Source organism: Haemaphysalis longicornis, unplaced genomic scaffold (assembly GCF_048455015.1).
Source record: "Haemaphysalis longicornis isolate Haplotype H1 unplaced genomic scaffold, Haemaphysalis longicornis Haplotype H1 scaffold_3, whole genome shotgun sequence".
Classification (NCBI taxonomy): Eukaryota; Metazoa; Arthropoda; class Arachnida; order Ixodida; family Ixodidae; genus Haemaphysalis; species Haemaphysalis longicornis.
The window spans coordinates 132,238,187-132,261,583 of record NW_027526335.1 but is presented as its reverse complement, the minus strand read 5'-3'; the positions used below and the strand labels follow the sequence as shown (position 1 = coordinate 132,261,583).

At 46.4% G+C, this 23,397-nt stretch overlaps 1 non-coding gene across 1 annotated transcript; it reads left to right on the top strand.

Moving 5' to 3' along the window:
* Positions 1–19,333: 19,333 nt before the first annotated feature.
* Trnal-caa (transfer RNA leucine (anticodon CAA)) lies at positions 19,334–19,450 on the top strand. The gene is made up of 2 exons: positions 19,334–19,371; positions 19,405–19,450. It is a non-coding gene; the product is annotated as a tRNA-Leu (tRNA).
* Positions 19,451–23,397: the final 3,947 nt, after the last annotated feature.

Below are 23,397 nucleotides of genomic sequence, written 5' to 3'. Positions count from 1 at the left end.
AAGTAGATACGCGGCAAATTTTTGTCATATTTCCCTGGCCGGTAAAAATCTCTCGACTTCCGCCACATTTATGCACGGAAATAGTCAGGGGCGTTACCTAACCTTTTCTTTCCTCCGTCGTTTTACCATTGCTTCCTGGCCAATCTTCGGCGTTGACGAATACGATGACGACGACATGGATTGTTTTAAAAATTAAGGTTCCTGTTTTGAGTGTTCCACCCCCAGCTGTAGAGATAACGTTCGACGAAACTTTCCCGAAAAATGCTCAGGTTCTTCCGCCAAAGATATTAATAGCATTCTCGTAGCTGACCATTCCGAATATCCATCCCGCGTGGTGTTGCAACCGACGATTCGCGAAAGAATAGATAGTAGAAGTGGCTATCTAGACGCCCGATTTGAGGTGATCTTTTGTAGCGTGAGCTACATGGCCAAGGTTGAGCAGTTTCGCGTGGCTCCTGGATAGCCGTGCTGCGCATGCGCGAGGACAGTGCCGTTTCACGGCGCACAGCTGGCGCGCCGGAGCCACCGACGCCGCGACTGGATTGGATTGGACTGAATTGCATTGCGTTGCATTGGATTGGATTGGATTAAAAATCGTTTTAGCAGCAGTAAGCACGAAAATCAGCTAATCTTAGACAACCATATGGGGGCTCTTCTAGCCACCATACAACCAGGAAAGCTAAAAATAACCAGCTGAACCTTAGCTCACGCTATGTATTTCCTGGCATAGCCGAGCTAAGCCACTGCTTTTTTTTTTTTTTTTTCGTTGCGCTCACTGGATTACATTTTCACATTCACTGCAGTATTTTAGCTCTCCTCTTCAGCGTTTCGCACCCTGACAGCGCCGTCTCTGGCAATTCCTTTAAGGACTCTTAAAGGACTGCCGCTGCTCTTTCTCTGGAACGCCTTCCTGTGCTAGAAACTTCATATTTCCGCGTCCACACGCATGTGCAGGATGTACGCCTTGTTTGGATTCCCGGAAAGGGGAGATTATCTTTTAGTAAGGGCATGGCTGGAATGACGTTAGCCTTATTGCCTTCTATGGAGACCCTTCTTCCTCTTGATTATACGAGTCGTCAATACCTGTTGGCCTACAATGCTACTGATCATGGGTGTAACGCGTCCCCAGGTTTTGCCAGGAAAGAAGTTTCTGTCAAACTCGCTCACGTGAAGTTTCCTTGCCCCTTTCCGTTGCGGTGTCGCCTCCCTAAATCCCACACCTGGCACATCTGACGACCCTCCGTGGTGGGGCCACCAGATGTGCCGCTTGTGCCGCGAAATTCAATGCCTTGAGCCCTTATTTCTCTTGAGTCGCCAGTTCAGTACGCTACAAAAAAGACTCATAGAGTCTCCCATGAGAAGCCTAAAACTGCGACAGTCTGTTTCTGTGCTTTCGTCTTCCCAGGGAAGAGAGTGGGCCACTTCCATGAGGATGTGCGAATGCTATTTCCTCTTTTGTTTAGTTCAAACATCTGCGAACTCCGTAGCGTTCAGTGACGTATAGTACATGGTGAACAATTTTATACCTTTAATTGTGACGGACAACATGACCGTCCTTTATAACCAACGCATAGGCACCATTCCTGCCTCGCCCGGCGCACCAAGCTCCCAGTCTTGCGCAATACTGCGCCATTATCCTAGTAGCGCTAGTACCCGGCTGTACCGGGCTGTGCCAGTATTGCAACAGGTATAATACCCCGGCTACACTAGGGTCCAAATGTCATTTGAACAAAATGACATTTGACTCAAATCGGGTGCTTCGAATGCCATTCAGAATCCGCCGTGCTACACACCGATTTCGATGGCATTAAGGAGCTTTCACAATTGCTCGCCGTGCTGCAGGGGCGCTGTTGTCACCCCGTTCCGTTTTCGTACAATAATACAACAATCAAATTTAGGAGCAGTCTATGGCAGTAAAATGATATCAAATTAGAAGACACACCAGTTTTGACTCTAATGTTGTGGCTGTTTGCGTAGTTGTTGTTTTTTTTTTTTTGCAACTGACCCACTGGTTTTGAGAGCGTAAAAATTAAATATGTTCATTTCATATTTTCAGTAAATGAACAATGAACAAAGTTCCACAAACAAAAATATTTTGTTCGTTTTACGTACGGAAGTATTGTGCTTTTTATTTCCGATCGAAGACGCTGCGTGCGAGAGTGCTAGCAATGGCATTTGAAATCCCAAATGTCTCTCTGTGTGCTCATTTGGCGCGAATGTCATTTGAGCCGAATGACATTTCAAAACAAAGTGTAGCAGCACAACTTGGCATTTGAGTCAAATGACATTTGGTTCAAACGACATTCGGACGCTAGTGTAGCAGGGGTATAACGTATATTGAGTACACTGCAATTATCCCGCAGTTTAACCCAAATCCAGGAACGGCATATGACGTATTAATCGTTTGGATTCAGTCGTGAAAGTAGTTTGTAGACATTGGTGTTACATATGTATATTAATTAAAACCGATTTGATATATGAGCGGGCCTGCGACATAATAAATAATTTATAATTCTTATCCCCATAACACCCTACTACACGCTGTGTATCCCACGCAATACATCCCACCTGCACTTAATTGTGTCCGGTAACTGGCACCCTACACCCCCTGGTTTGGTAGTGCCAACGAACCCGGTCCTGATCTTACCCCGAGGCCTAATCCCAACACTGCCTAAGGCCGCGGCGGCCGCTTTTCTGATGGAGGCGAAAACGCACGCGTGTGCTCGAGATCTGGGTGCACGTTGAAGCTTCCCAGGTGGTCAAAATGAATCCGGAGCCCTTCACAACTGCCCACCTCATCGCATGTGTAGCTTCGGCGCGATAAACCCCATAGTCAATCAATCAACCCTACCTAAGGGCAGGGGCTGGTGCAGCTGACAAGCTCCGAGTTCTCGTTCCAGCCATGACTTGTGGAGGGAACCAGGATGGCCAGCCAGCTCCATGGCATCTGGCCTAAGGATGCCATGGAGCATCCTTACGGCCTTGGACAAAGAGGGACGCAATAAAACGTCCCTCTTTGTCTCGGTCTCTTTTCTCTCGTTGAGGGGAGCATTAGAGCCTTTTACAGCAAAGCAGCAAACCGGTACTCCGCCCCCCCCCTTCCCCTCTATGGCTGGTGAGCGATGGCTGAATTGTACGGAGTTCGCAAACGCAAATTGAAAGAGTACGCTTTGCAGCGAAACCAACTTTCTTGCGGACGCGAATGCAAATTACACTTAATGTACAGTAAATTTAATTAGCAGTTTTTCTAACTTTAACGGAGTAATGCAAATGGACCCTTATTGAGCTCTTAAGTCATAATGGGAATGTGCTTTCGAAAACTATAGGTCCAGCACTTTGGGCTGTGAGCGTATATCCTGCCGTACCAATGTTGAGATTTCTTATGGGTGTTTTATTTTTCTTGCAAAACTCTCGGTCGCGATTTTACAGGTCTGTAGGGAAAACAGGCTGAAATAGATTTTCGGATATTTTGCATGGGTAACATTTGTAAGCAAAAAGCAATATATTATATGAATTGGTTGAACACATATTTAGGAACCTGTAAAAGCATGTAATTTACCCCAACTCCTGATTCGCCCTATTGGGTGTTGGTTAGGGTGAAACTTTGTGAAACAGCTTTTAGACATTTGGTAGATATCATAAAAAGGCTTGCGATAAAATAAGGACTTCCAGAAAGAATATTTTACTCCTTTTCACTCTTTCAGGGGCATAGGTTTGAAAAAATCCGGACATATTGAGCTTCTGTAGCGTGATAGAAGTACTCCAAAATTTCAAGCCTATAGAACCAGCAGTTTGGCTGGGCGTTTATATCACCTGGGACGACTTTTGGCTCTGTTATTGTAATTTCAAGAGAACTCTTTCGCCAATTTAGGGCTAAATCCTTCAAGTTATTTCTGGGAATGTTTTTGTGTAACATTTTCACAAAAACCAATTGGATATATCAAAATGCCGCAAATGTATTGAGGAATTTTTAAAAACGCCCAGTTAACTCGGAAATACAGATTCCCCACCATAGGGGTTGATTAGGGCGAAGCCATGAACGTACAGGTCCACGCAGAAGTAAACGGAGCACGGGAGCTGTGGCAACTGGAAGCAATTGGAAGCAACAAGCGGCAACTGGAAGCAACAAGCGGCGTTCCCAGGATGCGTACGCACTGCACCCGGCGCCTTATCTGATATCTTTAATGCATATAGTTTCTTACAATATACACTAGAGAGGAATCCGGCGCTAGCGCCTACGCGGCTCAAATCAAGGACGTCTGTGTCGCCATGGCCTCCATTATACCATGCGCTCGCCTTAGTTTCATCATTGGCTTAGAAACGTTTTAGTGGGCGTATATTCGAACGCAGTACCACAAAAATGTAAAGAACGGTGTGTCATTATATAATTGGAAAATTACAACAGGCTGTCTTAAAGCTAAGAAAAAAAGGACGTAAGGCCTATTTTTGCGCAACGGTTGTGCTTAATATTTTGCAGACCAAGCTGGTGGTTAACAACCATGTTAAAATTTGGGGGAAAACTCATTAGAGACTCTTATTCTATTATTTTACCATTATTTTAAATACTAAATGGCTTCAAGAGATTGGAAATGTTTTAAGCGTGCCTACAAAAATATCGCCTTCGTAGGCAACCGGTGCACCGACCGTCAGCTACAGTTTAACAACCCGCCGTGGTGGATCAGTGGCTAAGGCGTTGTGCGGCTGAGCATGAGGTCGCGGGTTCGATTCCCGGCCGCGGCGGCCGCTTTTCAGATGGAGGGTAAAATAAAAAACGCTCGTGTGTACGAGATTTCGGCGCACGTTAAAGATCCCTACGTTGTCAAATTTAATCCGGAGCCCTCCACTACGGCGCGTCTCATCGCCAGCGTTGCATCGGCGCGTTAAACCCTCGCAATCAATCATCAAATCAACTACAGTTTAACAAAACTTGTTGCTGAAGGAGTTGCTTCATACTTGAACAGTCGTGGATGAAGACTAGATAAGAAAGGTGCAGGCGCCCGTACAGTCAAACCCGGTTATAGCAAACTGGAATATGCATGCGCCAGGATTCGTTCGATATACCCAATATTTCGATATAGCCGAACCCGCCTATAACAAGTTCATTGTTACGAGTTCGCAATACGCGGGAATCCCCTTGCCATCCCCGCATGCAGAAACGAACAAAAGAAAGTATCTCATTACCATACACAAAACAATCGATTTATTGCAAATTATAAAGCTACTTTACTTCCAAAAAAAAGCGGTGATTTTTGTTTTACCTTTCGTTTTGGCAGCGTCAACTAACACAGCATTCTTTACACGAGACATTGTTTGCACCAGTTCGTGTCCGTGTCCTTCAATATCGAAGAAATATTGGCGGAGGACATCGACTGCCGAAAGCACTTCATTAAGCGTCGGACGGCTTTCACTCGCGACATCGTGTGCCTCCTCGGTGCTCTTCATATCAGCATTATGACGGTGCTGCTGATGGTGCCCGCGTCCGAGGGCCTTGCAGTGACGGCAAAGTCGTCGTCGACACTCAGGAAATCTTCGAAGGACACTCCTTTGGGCACAGCATTGGGAAGGTTGGCGAGCTGCCGTCTTGTTCCGGACTCACTGATTGGGCGGTTCTGTCGTGATTTCCGCGTTTCGGAAACAGTTTCGGAAAGTGTCGGGTGTCATATCACTCCATACGAGGCGAAATGTCTCAGTCCCGGCCTTTGCTCAGTGGTCGCGGCCAATAAACATCTCAATCGCCGCTCCGAGACCATGCATTTTGGCGGCCATTCTAGGCACGTCAAGGTCGATATATCAGATTTGAAGTTCGTTCTAAGGAATGTGTGTCGCGTGTATTTCCGTAACTGATTTATTTTTGTTCGATATATAGCATAATTCGCTCTATCCGGGTACGTTATAGTCGGGTTTCACTGTATTTGTCGTATCTTGACTTTGTCGGAATACGCATGGCTTCTTCTTTTTTTTTTTCGTCAGCTACAACATTCGCGGCGGCATATCACCCTGTCAGTCATGCGCTTCTTCGACTCCGGCATGACCAACGTTAGGTACGATCAAGCTCTGCCTGCTCTTTCACCGAACACGAAGTTGTTACGGCTCAGGGCTACCACAGAACAGGAAGGATTTCGGAGATCTCGTCGCTCGTAGGCGTGCTAATGCATAGTGAAGAAAGCAAATACAAAAAACCGCTGAATGAAAAATCCAATTGTCATGCCAAGCCCAAGCCAAAAGCAGGGGTCTTACCATACCCCCCCCCCCCCTCCCCTCCCCATGACGACATGGATTCTCAGGTGCAGTTTCCTCTCTAGTATACTGACTAAGAAACTTTATGCTTTAACCGTCGATCTGCTTGCGTGTCTTACTGGGGGTGGCATTTTTCAAAAGGAGACTCTTGGCTCCACAATGGCGCTGGTTACAGTGCTGGCAGCAACCGCCAGCGGCGACCGCATCTAGCGCATTTCAGTTCGAGGAATCCGTGCGCTTGAAAACGTGCCTCGTTGCAAGCAATAAAGCAAGCAATAGCGCAACAATCGCTATCCTTACAGGTGGCATGGTATTTTCTGCTTGCCTACGAGTCCAGGATTCCTGCCCAAGCCACGGCCTCCGCGATCGGCGCGCCGCCGGACGCCGATCGCGGAGGCCGTGCCCAAGCGCCCCTAGTTCTCAAAGCTGCCACCACGTGCCGTCGTCGAACGGAATTTTGCCTACACTTCTAGGCACTGTACCTACACGGCTGTTTTCCCTCATTCTTCTCGGGGCGGTCGCGGTGTTCGACCGGTTTGACTGTCAAGTGCGACGGCACGGTCAACTCCTTCTCCTCAAGTTAATTGTTGGTCTGTGAGCGGGGAGTCACTTCAATAGAGTTCCCCCGCGACTATTGTAGGATGGCAAGCGGATGCCTCAGAATAGTTGAAGCTTGAGCCGGTTGGTGCAAAAGTTGGGACGAAGCGAAGACGAGACACACACAAGCGCTTTGTGCTTGTCTCGTCTTCGCTTCGTCCCGCTCATTGCGCTGCCCTCTACTCTGAAAGCGGATGCCCTCTGCGTTAGGATTTTGGTGGAGCTTGGAAAGGTTGTCCGCTGCGAAGTAATTCACGACAACTACTAGATATACGGCTTATGTCTATCTACGACGCTATTTTCCTGTTTATCGCACATTTCATACCACCGGAAAAAAAAAAGCATTGGATAATAATTATTTATTTCGGACAGCTACAACTGCGGAACGATCTTTTCGAGTAAAAAATGCTACGGCAGCAGCCGCCGTTTCTTTCTTCCGAAATTTGGTATTCTTGAATGGCTTTTGAGAAAATTCAAATTGCAGGGACGCATCTAATTACGTGAGCAGAAAGCATGAAATTTCAAAACGCGTTCAAAACAGTACCTGCGAGCGATGTTCCCGGTGCGTCACCTTAGCTACTTCAATGAAGTTCTGGAATTGATTCATTTTATGACATCGTGACGTATCAATAATTAGTTTATTCCTCTGTCACTGCTCATTATTACCTTTCCGCACGATGCGAACTAACGGACACACCACTAGAGATAAAGATTTGTAACTAGTGCTTCAACTAAGGGCTTAGCTTCCATATGAGTAATATTCTACATATATATATATATATATATATATATATATATATATATATATATATATATATATATATATATATATATATATATATATATATATATATATATAAACCTACACATAAAGGAGGATCTCACCTCATGGCAGGACAAAAACTGCAATTCACTGCACGGATATCGCGTCTGATGAATATTAAATTTTACTGCATTTCCTGCAAACGATGTCGATCGCATGAAGACTCCTAACCTTAGGTGGCTTCATTAATTTATGTTGTCGGTCGCCCTCCAAGCCCGTGGTATTCGCGAGAATTATTCGTTTTAAAAGTATTCACATATACTGTTTTCTTTTCCGTTTTTCTTGTTTTTCTAGAAATAAGAATTCCCGTTGCCAACGCGCCATTTACCACAGCAGAACGCCTTTGAGGCGATATAAGATTAACAAGGACACTGCGCTAACATGAGTGCTCACTGTATATGAACTCCGAAACGTATTGTAGAAAAATTCTGAATTTAAATCACCCCGAACATGTGTGCTCCAGTTGCAAGGCCGAATACAATCCGCGAATTGGAGTGAATTGGTAAACATTCATGTTGGATACACATAAAGAAGTGCGGGGGTCACGAGCAATAGCGTTAGGTCAAAAGGGGGAAATCCCCGCTTCACGTTTTATGAGGCGCACCACAGTGGATTCCTCCGGATTAATTTTGAACACCTGGGGATCTTTAAAGTGCGCCGAAATCCCGGACACACGGTCGTTCTTGCTTTTCCCCTCCACCAGAAAAGCGGCCGCCGCAGCAGGGAATCGAACCCGCGTCCTTGTGCTTAGCAGCGCAACGCCTAAGCCCCGCTTTACCCACACCCTCTCTTTTCGGAACCGGCTTCCGAAACAACGACAGCGAGTCGCCTCATGACAAATACATTTTTTAGGCGAAGCTCATTTGAATACATAGGGTTTTTTTTGTATTTTGCATGTATGCAAACAAAAAGTTACGTATCTGAAGAGTGAGGCGTTCTTTACCGTGGGGCGTTCGAAAAAAAAATGTCCCGGTGTAGGCATTGTCAGTACGCGGTCACCACCAATGTCACTCGCCGTTCTTGACCTCAAGCTTATGCGTCTCAACACTCGATCCGCACCATCAGCAGACTAGTTAATATGATGCACCGTCTGCTTGTTCGCTAGAGTCAAAACAAAAGTGCGTGGATAAATGTATATGTCTTCCTTGACGATGCCCATCGTCAACTTTCAACAGAAATTAAATTTGTTTACACCTTTCCGGTAAATTTGGCGCCACCTGCGTGTCACGTACCAAGACAAGCTTCGCTGGTAATCCACATTCACCTGGAATGTCTCGTGATTTTTCTTTTCGATTATTCCTCACAAAATTGGGAGCTATCAACCTACATTTAATCTACTATAACACTTACATGTTCCAGCGTGACCAATTCGACACTTAATGTTGCTGCGGACATACATTCTTACGCAGTAATATTACCACTCCAGGCACATCGGATAATCTCAAAAAAAAAAAAAAACTGCGCGCTAATTAACGGGGACAAGAACACACGAAGACAGCAGAGAACCCCGTTAATTTCCGCGCAGTTTTTTTTTTTTAGATGCATTATTACCAACTCGCCCAAATCTCAACCCTTTTACATCGGATAACTTGGAAACCCGCTCAAAACATTTTAAAAGTGTAGCTTTTCTGTGTGGACTCAACACGCAAACCCTTCTGTCCGTCTGGGGTGCCGGATGTGCCAGACTTTCCTGCATGCGAAAATTGTAAGAATAAAAGGCCCTGAACCTTGGTGTTTTAATACAAGAGCACTCATATCGGCCTTCCCAGGGAAATCGAGAAAACGGCCGCAACAGCACTCAATTGTCGTCGTCATGATTCCACAGCTCAGACGACAAGGACAGGAAGAAAAACGCAAGACAGGCGCTATGTACGACCGGCGCATGCGATTCGCATGCGACTGATCCGCCAAAACCCGTCCTAACAATCAGTCGTAACGATCAGTCGCATGCGAATCGCATGCGCCGGTCGTTCATGTGTCTAGCGCTTTAAACAAGTCCTCGCCAAAAACGAGCATCTGCAGTATCTGCGAGCTTCCAAAAAAAAGTGAAAGGTATGACATCATGAAAGTATGTCATATATGTGGGCTTTTGTTTCCGTTCCACGGATGTATTATATATACATGGTGGTTTCGTCAATAAACTTTCAGCGCCTGTTTGGTGTCCTTTCTTTTATCTTTTTACTGGCCTAAAATAACGTAAAATTACGAGCAACAACAGTTGTAATAAACACGTTCGATTTGCGTGCTTGCAACTCCCATGTTAACAACGGGCGCGGTTTTTGCTGCCTCAAACGCTCGCTCGAATTCGTTTTCGTACCGAAACGACCTGTACCGAACCTCCCTGTACCGAAATGTCCTGTACCGAAACGTCCGTGTACCGAAAAGACCGTACCGAAACGCCCTGTACCGAAAAGACCAGGACCCCCGAAATGTCCGTGCACCGAAATGTCCGTGTACCGAAAAGACCGTACCGAAACGCCGTGTACCGAAAAGACCAAGACCCCCGAAATGTCCGTGCACCGAAATGTCCGTCCACCGAAATGTCTGCGCCGAAATGTCCTACACTGAAATGTCCGGATCCCCATTTGACTAAAATGCCACCTTTGAGCTGACACACAACGTTTTTCAAAACCATTTGATTGAAATGCCGTTTGAGACAAAAGAGCACGACTATCGACCTTTAAAAATCTCCAAGGCCTTTGAAACGCGAAAGCTTGTACTCTCGCACCCAGTTTGTTCGTGCCGATTTGCAATTATTTGCGAGTAAAACTTTGTTATTAAAGAGCTCGCTCATAATCACTTTTGTTTTGTTTTTGTTTACTATCACTTGGTCGACTACTAGAAAGTAGCTTAGACTCCCAACACCGGTGGTACGAAAAAAGAAAAAAAAACTGCCTATGTTGTGCAAGTTTTGTGAGCCGCGGGATGACGTGCCTTCGAATATCTCTAAAAGTTCGTATGCACACGTGCTTGTGGGGTCGCAAATGATCGTCATTCAGCGGAATCAATGGGAAATTGGACCGGCCCTATACCAATTGGTTCCTCTGTAGGACCCACACAACATGCAGTGAAGGTAAACTTTTGGCTGCGACCTGTCTGGTTGGGAGGCTACAAATGAAAAGCTATAATTACACTGCAAACAATGGTACAATAAATGGAGAAGCCGACGTTTCACAACCAGCTTTCTTTCTCAGGGGTGACTGGGGTCAGCCTGCTGCCGCGTCCGATAGCCTTTCAACGCGTTAGGTATCTCACAAAGCCCCTCTCTGTCTAGCGCAGGCCATGCGTATACACAAAAGTGAGAGTCCCAAGGTAGCGATTAAGGTATTGTGACGTTGTGCGACCAAGTTTTCGTTCTCGACGATGGCCGTCCCGACGAAGTCGATTCTGTGGCCGGGTGAATGGCAGTGCTATAGCTATACATGCACTATGAGCTGACATAATCTCTTTACTGCACAACAAAGAGCCACCGAAGAAGCCCCCGAGGACACAATGACCAGTCTCATTCGCCCCAGTGTCGCCCATCTCAAGGAACAGGCTTGCTCCCTGCACCCTTCGCGCCTCGCCGTCATACCTGCCTTAGTCATACCGATGGCGCCCCTTTCCAGGAATCGCTCCTTTTTCGCCCCGTTGGCCTCCACGGCTTCAAGCTGGGTATAATACTTCCGACATTGTTGGATGCAGACGTCTCCTCGCCTGCTCCCATTATAATAGGAAGGAACTTTTAATCGGCTGGTGTGGCGAGAGCTGCAACAGTTGTCTATAAGCTTTCGGCGCCCACTTTGCACAGTGGAAAAGCACAAATGGCACCCCCGACATAGGAGGCTGGTTCTCCAGCAACAACCCCCCCCCCCCCCCCCTCCCTGGTCAATCCCCTTAGCAACGCCACTGTAAGTGCGATAGCTGTTTATTTTTGAGTAGAACCAGAGTCGTTCAATACACCGAATGCAACGACGACGGGGTGATAGAGAATATCAGGAAAGGCGAATGCACACGTGATTTATTTAAAAGGCACTTTGGTTTCTTTCCTTTTTATTTTTTTCGTGACGGTTGAGGGGCTCATTAAACGCGGAAAGTTTGGTCTCTCTCTTGGTCTGTTTGTCAGCCTGTCTTTCTGTTCTTCGATTCAGCCGCCCGGCCAAAGTTAATGCAGAGGAGAGTTCTAAACAATTAAGTCCGCGGGCAATGTCAATACTTGTGATTATTGTTGAGCCGAAACAAAACATTAAGCATATTTGAAATAAAACACCAATACATAACAGATATTTGCATTGTTCCTTAGAAAAATTCCAAATGAGTAGTCCTCGATAAGTTAATTATCTGTACGTATGCTGCAGAAAACATTACAAAGCATTTCCAACTTCTGATAAAACAAACACTGCAAACCCGCCGCAGCCCCTGCTAACAACGAAGCCGGGGCGGAAGCGTGCGGCGATAAAAAGAGAGAGAGAGAGAGTAATTTATTGCATGGAAAGAAAACACAGAGAGGTCGGCCTGATCGTATAGTCTCTGACCTGCTACTTTGTGTGGGGGTGGGCAAGTGGGAAAGAGCATAGATGGAGAGGGTGACAGGTATGACGAATATAATAGGTGCCTTCCGTAATGCATTTCTAAAAACGCCTTATTAAGCACTTGCGTTATCAAAAAAAAAACCAACGCATACAAATGCGGAATGCCGAGAAATTGCCCTACATCATTTAGCGGTCTAAAAAGGCACAGGTTCCTTTTCCCGCGCAGTGGCCCTCATTTCCGCAGCCTTTGTCGTAGGAGATCCGCAAAGTGTGAAAATAAAATAGTTACTCTCACTGATTTTTGAAAAAAAAAGCGATAATAAGTCGTCAAAACACGACCGAGGAAATACGGCGATACTGTCACTGATTTGTTATATAAAATACTTAATAAGTCGCTACAAAAAGAATAATGAACAATTAGGTTTTATAAATGCTACAAATATCCCAGCTACAACAAGTAAACAGAAGTTTTTTTTTTTGGCAAGGCCGCATAACAACTGCTGGCCTAAAATAACGCAGAACTGCGAACAAGAACATCTGTAATAATTAGGTACGAATTGCGTGCTCGCAACCACCACGTAAACAACGCGCGCAGCCTACAGCGCATGCCGGAATTCGCCTTTGTACCGAAACACCCGTGTCCCGAAACGCCCGTGTCCCGAAAGGTCTGTGCGCCGGAACGACCGTACCGAAACGCACTGTACCGAAACGCCCTGCACCGAGGCTATGGGGGCTGTAGAGGATGCCGGCCACTACGAGAGAGGGCACCACACGTTCCCACTCTCTAACCTGGCATCAGACTCCAGACAAAAAGTGCCCAGTAACATTTCTCTGTGAACCAATCACGTGGAATTTTATGGCGTCTTGAAGTTAACATACTGTAGTACTCAAATCCGGGAGAGCAATTGGATATCTGATCTTGCAGCGACACAGTGCTCGATTTAGGAGAGCCAAGTGGTCCATTTTTCAGAGACTGCCCATAGACGCCATTGACAAAAAGTTATATGCCCAGGTAACACGCATCGTTCGAGTTACATGATTGAAAATATACAGTAATGGAGAGTGAAAGCTGTTCTGCATACAACCGGGATAGCAATTAGCTCACTGGTTTGGGTGAGGAGCTATTGATTTTTCATTTTTCGCTCCCTTCAGTTACGGAGCGTCGCGCCGCCACACGCCGACAGAAGGCGCTGCTCTCCGCGGAGGCGCTTGGGCAGGAATCCCAGTGTCTGCCTTTTAAATTTAATATACAAATAAACCGACAACAAAATATTGTTGCCCAATATACCCAGCACATTCCAATGTTAGGTATAGCTAGGAAATGTATCACTTTTAAAAAGACTCCCGCTTAAGGTATTGTTCTATTGTTCGGGATTTTCTCGTTTGCGCTGAAGTAAGGGCTGTAACTATACTGAGCTTAGGAGTGCTCGGATGAATACTAAACAGTAAACGCGCATGCCCGTGAAAATTTTGAATGAAATGCTGGCCACACTACAGGCCACACTTTCATTTGAGGACGGCTGAGCTCAAGTGCTCAGCAATGTTTCGTTTTGTTACACCTTTGTTTTTGTTTGTTGTCTTTTTTTCGCTTTTTGAAACTCTATTCCCTCTAAACCTTTCTCCAGTGTTCTTGTTTGGTATTTTCTCTGACGTGCTGTAACTGCACGTTGTACGCAATCAGCACGTGAAACTATCGCTGCCGCAGGGCATCGTAACACATTGATGGGTTAAATAAATCTTATCTATTCTTATAAAGTATTATGTGACCCGCGAGCAGGAAGGACATCGATGGCTGTGGTTTATGGCGCGCAATAAGAAACGCTGTCAAGCGTGCAACTTCGTCGAACCCAAAAAATAAGCGCCGGTTACGGTCGCCATGGAAGGCTGCGAGCTGCAATGTCATCAGCGCCATTGTGCAGCCAAGCGTTGCCTTTTGAAAAATGCCACTCCCAGTCACGGCCGGACTGGAGCAGCGGCGAGCGCGCACTTTCATACGGCCTGCGCACCCAAGAAGGAACCAATACAGCAGATTCTTTACAGTGGGGGCGCTTCGAACCAACCCTCTGCCCTTCCAACCCGCCTTTCTGTTAGTCGACGCATCGCCTCTGGCCGAGCAGCTGTGTGTTTTTGACAGTGCGCTTCGCTGCCGGCGGGCCGCTCAGCCCGACCGGAGCGTGAATAGCAGAATCACGTTTAGCTAAGCGATAACCCTATCTCCCTCGACGGGAAATCATTCGCGTCACTGGTCGTGCCCTGTGCCTGTGCAAACCAAGACATCATCCGAAAGGAAAAATAAAAAATAAGAAATGATATTTGAGTCACGGAAAGTGCCGTGTTTATTTGCCTGTCTCACCATTTTCATATAATACAGTCGCTGATAAGATATGAAGGCCTCGCATATTTTTCTTCATGTGCCCCGAGTTAAAATGTTTCTTTCAATTTTTTGATTAGGCGCTTCCTAGTGATAATGTTAGGCTGTTTGACCCAATTAGACCGAAAATTAAGAAGGGGGAGGAGTCGCCTATTTTAATGACGCACATGTAAATTTTCACGGACAGGTATCGCGTGTAGCCACGGCAGGGCTAGAGCTGTGGCAAGTGCGCGCGCGCCGCCGCTCTACCTACCCCGCGCGTGCTGTAGGTCAACCGGCGAGGGTTGGTCCGCAGCGACACGAACTAGCGGCGGTCAAAGGTGGGAACTATACCCGAAGCGCAGGCCGTATGAAAGTGCGCGCCCGCCGCTCCTCCAGCCCGGCCGTGTCCCAGTAAGACACGCAAGCCACAGAGCGCAAGCGGAGCGGCGATTAAATGTATCAGATAAGGTGGCGGGTGCAGTGCGCACGCATCCATGGGAACCATAGAGTTTCATACTAATATATACTAGAGGGAAATCTATCGCTGCAGTCGCAGGCCGCCGTGGGCGGCGCCATTGCCGCTAGCGACGTTCCTCGCCTACTTGGCTTAGCTAGCCATATGGCTTCTTTTGTGTCTCGAAGCCAAAATCAACAAAAAACGGGTAACATTTTTTGCTTGTTCATCGTGCATGATGCTTCTACATAATCACTGACAAATTAATCTTTTTGGAGGTTCAATTTTAGAACAAAAACTAATTTGATGAACCTTCTACAGTAATATTGCTACTTTTTTGCAGCCAGAGCCAATTTTTCAGCTTGTTCATGGGCCATGCCAAGGACAAGTGGAACGTGCCTTCCCGGTACATGACGGAACGCTCGCCGAAGCGCGGCTCCCCTAGACACTGGCGCCAGATTTCCCTCTAGTGTTTATTAGTATGAATCTTTATGATGGGAACGCCGCTTGTTGCTTCCCGTTGGCATTTCACCGCGATGTAATTCGGCCACCGCTCCCGTGCTCTGTTTACAATTCTTCGCGGACCTGGACATTTTAGGCATTTGTACGGGCCACCTATATCACCAACAGACAACTCGACAACTAAGCGGGCAACCGAGATAATCAAGATTTTATGAAAGCCCAATTTCCCCGTTTCACTCTCTTAGAAGATGAATTCCCAAAACGCCATCTTTTGTGAGCCCCTTCTCCATGTTAGAAGTTTTTAGTTGCAGCAGTTCCGGCTGCACGCGTTGATCAATCAGTCAGTCAGCCATCTAGTCAGTGGGGCGCTTTTCCTCTTTGATAGGTCGATAACATCATTCAAGAACAATTGGATCAGCACAATATTAAACACCCCCAACACTAACCAAGAAGCGCTGATCCCCGCTCTGGATAGCCGACGGCAACCTCCTCTCCCTGGTTTAGGATCCCCATTTCACCGTGGCATCGATACATCATTACAGAAACTACGACTCATCTCATTCCTCGTGTTGCGAAACCCATGAGGAAAAAAAACGAACCCACGACTTGTCGGTGGCAAAGCCGCTTGTGGAAATCGACATCTACACGGACGCTAGCCTCACATCTTCCACATCGGAACTGCTTGATTCTTTCATGCTGATCCAAGCTTCATGATCACGCTTCACCTTCAAATACTATAAACCAGGAAGCTGAACTCATCGCCATCACGCACGCCCTCGACTTCATCATGTATGACTACCCTCCTAACATCACTCCGAAGATTGGTGTCCTGAAGGACTACTCTAAAAGTCATGTTCTTCACATTCACCCGATCGTCAGATCGTAAGCTGGACAATCGCTCCTCATCGGTCTGGCACAAAGGTCCGCGCAGAGTGGACTTGTGTTGACGTGAAACTATGGCGCGCCGAGCAAACAGGTTGGCAGTGCGGCTGCACAGGGGGCCCGTTCTCGCCTCAACTCCCCTCGCCCCAGCCCACATGCCCATCGAAGTACACCAATTTGGACGATGACCCCCATCCGCTTCCACTAGTCCGTATCCGTTGAAATCAGCAGAAGGAACTTCGCCTCACACAGCACACCCCAAACGATTACGTCACACACATGTCCTCGCTCAATATAACGCAAGAAATATCTCTTAAAATATTCTCGAATACATCCTATGCACCAAAGACACCCCAAAAATGTTTCCAAAGTGTCCAAAAGTGCCCCTATTTCAAACAACTCGCCCCTGAACATCTCCATTATAATTCGTCTGACAACACCCTAAATTTACAGAATGCCGAACTTTCTTATCCATTGAATTTGACACCGCCCACCATTTACCTTGGCGCACTAAGATAACACACTTCAATTCAAATGGCACATTTAGGTACAGAGTAGCACGAGCGATTTAGTGCTACCTGGTCTACTACGCGACGGATTTCCCTTCAAAAACTTCAACTCCTTCTAGGTGCAAGAATTCGGATCTATCTCCCCATGCTGTACACCCATTTCACACTAGCCCACACTTTATTAGAGCGCGCACCTAACCCAGACTTCCCGCACTTTCCTTCCCCCCTCTCCATCCCTGAGCTGTGGGAGAACTTGATTACGAGCGACCGCCTGGACGTCCAGCAACTTCTGGCACCCAGGGCATCAATCGCCGGACTAGGGAACCCCTTCCTACTTCATGGCTTACTGAAAGCTCCGTACTATACCTACTTCTACTCGCGCCTCAGGCCTTGCCCCCTCTTTTTGCCAGTTCACAACAACAACACCGGAGATGAAACTGGTGTTGCGCTGCACCTATTTCGGTCAGCTTTCGTTATTTTTCTATTTTAAAGACGATAGTCTTTCTTGGGCTACTTAAACCCAGAAATCTTGGTCTGCCTGTATGTCTGTCTGTCTGTCCGTCTGTCTGTCTGTGACTCGATTCAGCCACCTGGCCAAAGTAAAATGCATACTGCGCAATAGTCTTATTACTCACAGCCAAATGTGAACGTCTAAGCCAGGTTTATATGTTCATACTTCTCAACTTTGTTGAACATGAACAAGAGATTACCCAAATATAAGACCGAAAATTAATACGCAAGGGATAGTTGCCGTGTTCATTTATTTAAAAAATCATGGATGCATGGTTCTTCAATAGCAAATGATATTCTACATCTATAGCAGAAAACCGCCTCCTGCTGTTGCCCGCGCTATCTCCTGGCGTCATATGAGAAATCACGCGCCAACAGCAACGAAAGGTTCCACTAGCTAGGTTCTTCTGCTTGGAACGCACTTTGAGCACGGCAACGCGGTTCTATAAACCTTGAAGCCGGCCGCCTCGATTCACGCGCGTCTCCGCCGTACTGTAGCGCTGGCATTGAGGAATCCGGCCTGTAGCAGTGGCACGCGGTAAATTCAAATCGTCTTGAGCAAACCTTTAGTGTGTGTTTACCTTGGGATGAGCGTGACGGAACAAGAACAGCATGAGAGGTGAGCGGGAAAGCAAAGGGGGCATTTCCTTGGCAAATGTCTACAAAGACTATCGTATTTAGTCGACATTTGCAACGAAAGGAGCAGATACGCGGCCAGTTTTTTTTCCTTCACGCTTTCTTTATGCATTAAGACTTGATCTCTCCTTACGTAGTACTGTATTATTCTAGTCTAATTCGATTCGGTACTTGATCAAGCAAAATGCTTCTTTGCCGATCCCCTCAATTGGGTATGCGTCATTTTCTTCAGGTCATCATCATCATCATTAGAAATAAAGACAAACGATGATTATTATTATTCAGTTCAAAGCAGGGTGTTTTCGGCCCTTCAAAACGCCCCGAATGGCCCAAAGTGCTATTCACGTGTGCAGTCAACGCAAAACACTCATCTGTGCTTCGGATAAAGTAGGGTCGTTCACCTAGTCTGCTTGAAAGTACAAGGTACGTGCTTAACTATGCTTGTAGTATGTATGCGATGACTGAAGAGAGAAACGGAACCATATAATGGATTTGAAAGCTATCCCTGTAAAACGCTGCTGGCCTTGGTACATTTCAGTTAATAACGATGGTTTGCAGGCTGGGAAACGAATTTTGAAGTCGGAACGCACATTTATTAAATATTTGAGATCAAAGTAGTACGTACGTAACAGTTTTGGTACCCAGTGCTATCACAAACAAACAAAAACAACAACAAGGAACGCAGGAAAAACTGCCGATGTGGTGGCTCAAAGAGGCGCACTGAGACAAAATATTGTCTTTGCCTGCAGATTTTCCGAGTGTTTGTTTTCTAACTTGCAGTTATTGTTTATAACGAGCTCCCCCCACCCTTTTCCCCACCCTTCCAATTCCCTCCTAGGCACTTCAATAACGCTGCTGGCAACACCTGCGTTAAAAAAAAAAACTGAATCCTGAGTAAACCCCCGCACGAGCGGCCTTCGAGCCGCACCTGTGCCGACAGCTGTGCCGTACTTGTTGCATTGTCTTTCTCTCTTTCTATTTATGTATATCTGTGTGCGCTGGGAAACACCACACGTTCCCTGTCAGCGTTTTACCTTTCCGTTTAAGTACACCCATGAAATACCGTCGCGAGTGAAACGTAAAGGATAGAGTGTTGTACGCCATTTCGAGTTTGGCGGGATATCACGTCTGGCTCGTAACAAAACCATAGAGACACACATAAGGCTCTCTCGAAAGTTTTGTTTATATTACGTACGGCTATGCATTGGATGCCTGTGTACGGTGATACTATATTAAATACCGCTTAGAGCAAACGGTCGTGTAGTGAATCCATCAAAATTTTGAAAGGAAACCGCCGCACCGAGCAGATAAAGATAATGCATCCTTTTGTTCGACTGCAAAGCGAGTGCGCATTGTCCTGTCAGGATGGCCGAGTGGTCTAAGGCGCCAGACTCAAGGCTCGTCCTTGCCTCCGCTGGAGGTCTCGAGGTTTCTGGTCCACGAATGTGGGCGTGGGTTCGAATCCCACTTCTGACAGATTTTTTTTTCTCCCCCGCTTCCTGCAGGAAACTGCCGACACCGTTCCTATTGGCAAATGGTATCTTCTTGCAAGCCGGACCGATAGTGCCTGGTTCAAATCCCACAACTGACGCTGTTTTTTTTTTTTTTTTTTTTTTTTTTGTGAGCCCCAGCCTTACCTATGACCCGTAGCTGGAGCTGCTGGCTACGACCTCTTTATTTTGACATTATTTTTTATTTATTTTGTTTGTATTTTTTTGGCGAGGTGATTGTACAGTGGCGTTGCGACTAAGGCCGGTGTGCAACGCCACCCCGCTACAAAGGGGAAGCCACTAAGCAACATCATCATCTCAGTCCAGCTACGCCGGGGGTAGAGGGCACGGATGGCCAGCAAGATTCGAGTTAACCCGGAATTGACGCCTTCCACCGGGCGGGTGGACTCACACCAGCTCTTCGACTCAAAGCGGTGAAGCTTAGTCATCGTGATCATGAGCGAAGGTGTATTTGGATCCTCTCGCAAAAAATTCCTGGAGTCTATCGTATACATCCAGTTAAATTCAAGCAGTCACACAACAGCACATGCCGCTACTTTCGCGGTGGGCCGGAGTGTCGCGAGTTGAATTGATTCCTTGCTTGGGCTTTTTTTCGTTCACCTGTTTTTGTTTTCCTTTTTCGTCCCGTCTCATGATGTCCATCTCTCCCTTTTTCGGCGCCCGGTCTCCCCCGAAATGAAATCCAGTGCACCCAATGGCCCAGATGACAAGGTCATATCAAGGCCGCGGCCACGCGTATGATACAGGGTTACTAGCTCAAAAAACATCCCCTATGAGCGCGGGGGGTGATGCAAATATCATCGACATATCATCAACTGACGTAACACCCGGGGGTGATGATTTCAGTGATGTGATAACCGGATGTGATGTAACCGCCCCTAATGGCGCCACATTCATATCTGGACCAGTGACGCAGTGACAATGACGCCAGCACATAGCAATGCAGTGAAACAGCAAGGTTTGCGGAAGCGCTGTGCTCGCATCCCACTAGTCTTAGAAATCGCCGGTGTGTAATGTTAGTAGACTTACGGCCGAATAGGGTTCGAGACGGGTATGTAAGTTCTCCCTGAAATCATTGTCGTTACGTACTCAAACGCCCCACAGCCTCGTCGGTAACGCAGGTCTCTGTAAAACGAACGTCTACAATTTTCGCTCAATTCCAAAAGTTTTCATTACAGCGGACGAGAATAGTAAAGCCATCGCAATCAATTCCACAGCCTTGTTGCCAAAATGTGCTAAAATCATAATAGTTAAAAACCATCATAAATAAGAACGAAAATGGTCAGTGTGAATCCTCTGACAATTACAAAATTCAGATTCAATGAGGAGATGTAACAGCAGGATAGAGTTAATACTGCCCTGATTTTTTTTAAGTGCAGAGGTGCGCTGCCTGACACGAAAACGTAGAACTGGGTGAATTACACAAAAACAGACGAGGTTCTACGTTTTCATGTCAGGCAGCGCACCTCTGCACGTCAAGATGTTAAAACACCAACTAGCCCACTCCCAAGCCTTGCTGCCCTGATTTCAATGTTTAATATTAGCATTTCAAAACTGAAGTTTGTCTTAGTAATGCCGCTGTTAAAATTTGGCAGTTCAATCTCAGGTCAATCTCAGGCAGGTTAGCTTCCAGAGAACCCAAAGTCCGAAAAGGGCTAGAATGTCGTGAACAGTTGTTTTGTATAACCGGATCTATGAACCTTTATTGGTGAAATGGAGTAGCCGGGCACACATTCGCTTCCAATCTCTCCCCCCCCCCCCCCCCCAAAAAAAAATAATCCAGTTAACAAGAGAATGTGAAGAAGACGATAGAGGTTGTCGTTCGGCCATTTTGGATTCTGCCAGTTTCTCCTCGCACTGTGTGGAACTAACTTTAAAGTACTGTTTACTCTCATCGTATACGGGACATTTTTTGTTGCGTGCTGAATGTTTTGTATATTGTATAATATAATAATGCTATCGCATAACAGTTATTCATGAATGGAAACCTAGAATTTCCCAAATTCATCATTAAATGAGAAGCAACACCGATTTTTTAAAGGGTGAAGCTCTTTAGCAAATCTTAATTTTTCGTGTCCGCAGTCGCGCGCGCGCCTAAAAAATCAGGAAATTGCCGAGCACGCGCATGTGAGCGCGGACCTCGAGGCGACTGCCCGGCAGTACTTAACAAAACCAAAAAAATGCCGAGCGCTCGTCTGCGCGTGCCTCGCGACGACCGCCCAGGGTCCCCTGTGCACGTTTGTCAAGCCAAGCATATTCACTTAGGAGATTGGCCTAGTTTGCGCCCCCCCCCCCCCCTTAAAAAAAAAAAAAAAAAAAAAAAAAAAACTTTAGCGTTCGCCATTATCGTGGTAACACTGGCTCGGAACGAGAAAGACAGGTCATAGCGTACGCCCTTCTAAGGTGATGTCTAATGATTATCACTTTCCAACAAAATGGAGGAAGCTCACGCAAAAAAGCAACAATGATGGAGTCAAGGTCGTTGCGGCAGTAGCGGACAAGCAAATCGGCTGCAATCGTGGACTTGAACCGCCGTGAGGGCCGTGAAGGTTGCATATAGCAACGCTTCCTTTAAGTCTTACCGCTTAGTGTGAGCTTCCTTCATTTTTGCCTTAAAGGAGTACTGACACGAAATTTTTATGTTACGTTTTTTTCGCTGCTATGCGTGCCTACCAGCCCACTAATCATAGAATGACAGATTAGACGGTCGAGCGCAGCGTAAACATTCATTTACGGCGTCGTTTATTCGTGCCAGTTTCGGTTTCGACTGAAAAACGCCGAACGGCCGCCATGACAGCATGTATAACATGACGTCACCATTCTTGCCGTATCGCTGCCTCTCTGGAAGCGCGCGCGAGCGAGCGCACGCGCGCGCCCAGACCGGCCGAGGTTTTCGCCGTCCCCACAGGCCCGGGCAGCATGACGTCAGTCCCAAAACCATGACGTGTACACACGCCCGAGCAGCGCGCGCCAACCATAGCCAGCGCGTCGGCTTCGTCACGGGAGCCCCGACGTCGGCAGTTTGGGGCACGTAGCAGATGATGTCACGTCGGCCCGCTCTGGGCTTTCTCGTGCGGGCGAAGATTAAAATGTATTTTAAATATGTTTCGCTGAACGGTTGCTGTTGAAACTTGCTGGGAGATATCTCCTGATAAAAAGGAAGCGTTTTACATGGTTATCTCAGCTTTGAAATTTCGTGTCAGTACTCCTTTAAGATTTTGCAAGCATGAATTCCTGCAAACACGCACACGCACACGCACCCTCCCCCCCCCCCCCCCCCCCTCTACACGCACACAGTGATCTTGATGGGTAATTTCAGATAAGATGGAAGAAAGGGTGGCTTTTGGACCTCCTCAGTTTACTTGAAACCTTTTTACAGTTTTGCCAGATTAATATAATATCCAGATTCACCAATATTTTGCACGGGGGAAATTTTGAATAACTACAAATTTTGGAACGCGACAAAGTGGACCCCAGCTGCTAGCTGCCCGTGCGCCTCTGCCAACTTTAGCGACGCCTATCTACGAAAATATTGATGAGAGGCAATGCAGAAATTTCTTGCTCAATTTACGTGTAAATTTTTCTAAAGAGGTTTTTGATGCTGACAAAATATATATTTTTCGCAATAAAATGTCAAATTAGGCGCAGAGCCCAATTTTTGCCCAACATTGAGCCTAAGCATTGCAAAAAAGTTCTTGTGTTACAACCTTTAAATTTTACTCACGTGTGCTCCTTATATATCTAAATAAACACACGGGATATTATAATTGTATAAAATACGGTTAGGATGGAACGGGCAAGCAAGTTCGCGGAATAAACTAAAATATACAAAGTTCAGCCGCTAATATATATATATATATAAAAAACACATCTTCGATTTTTCTGAAATTCTCCCGAGATGTAGACCTTTAC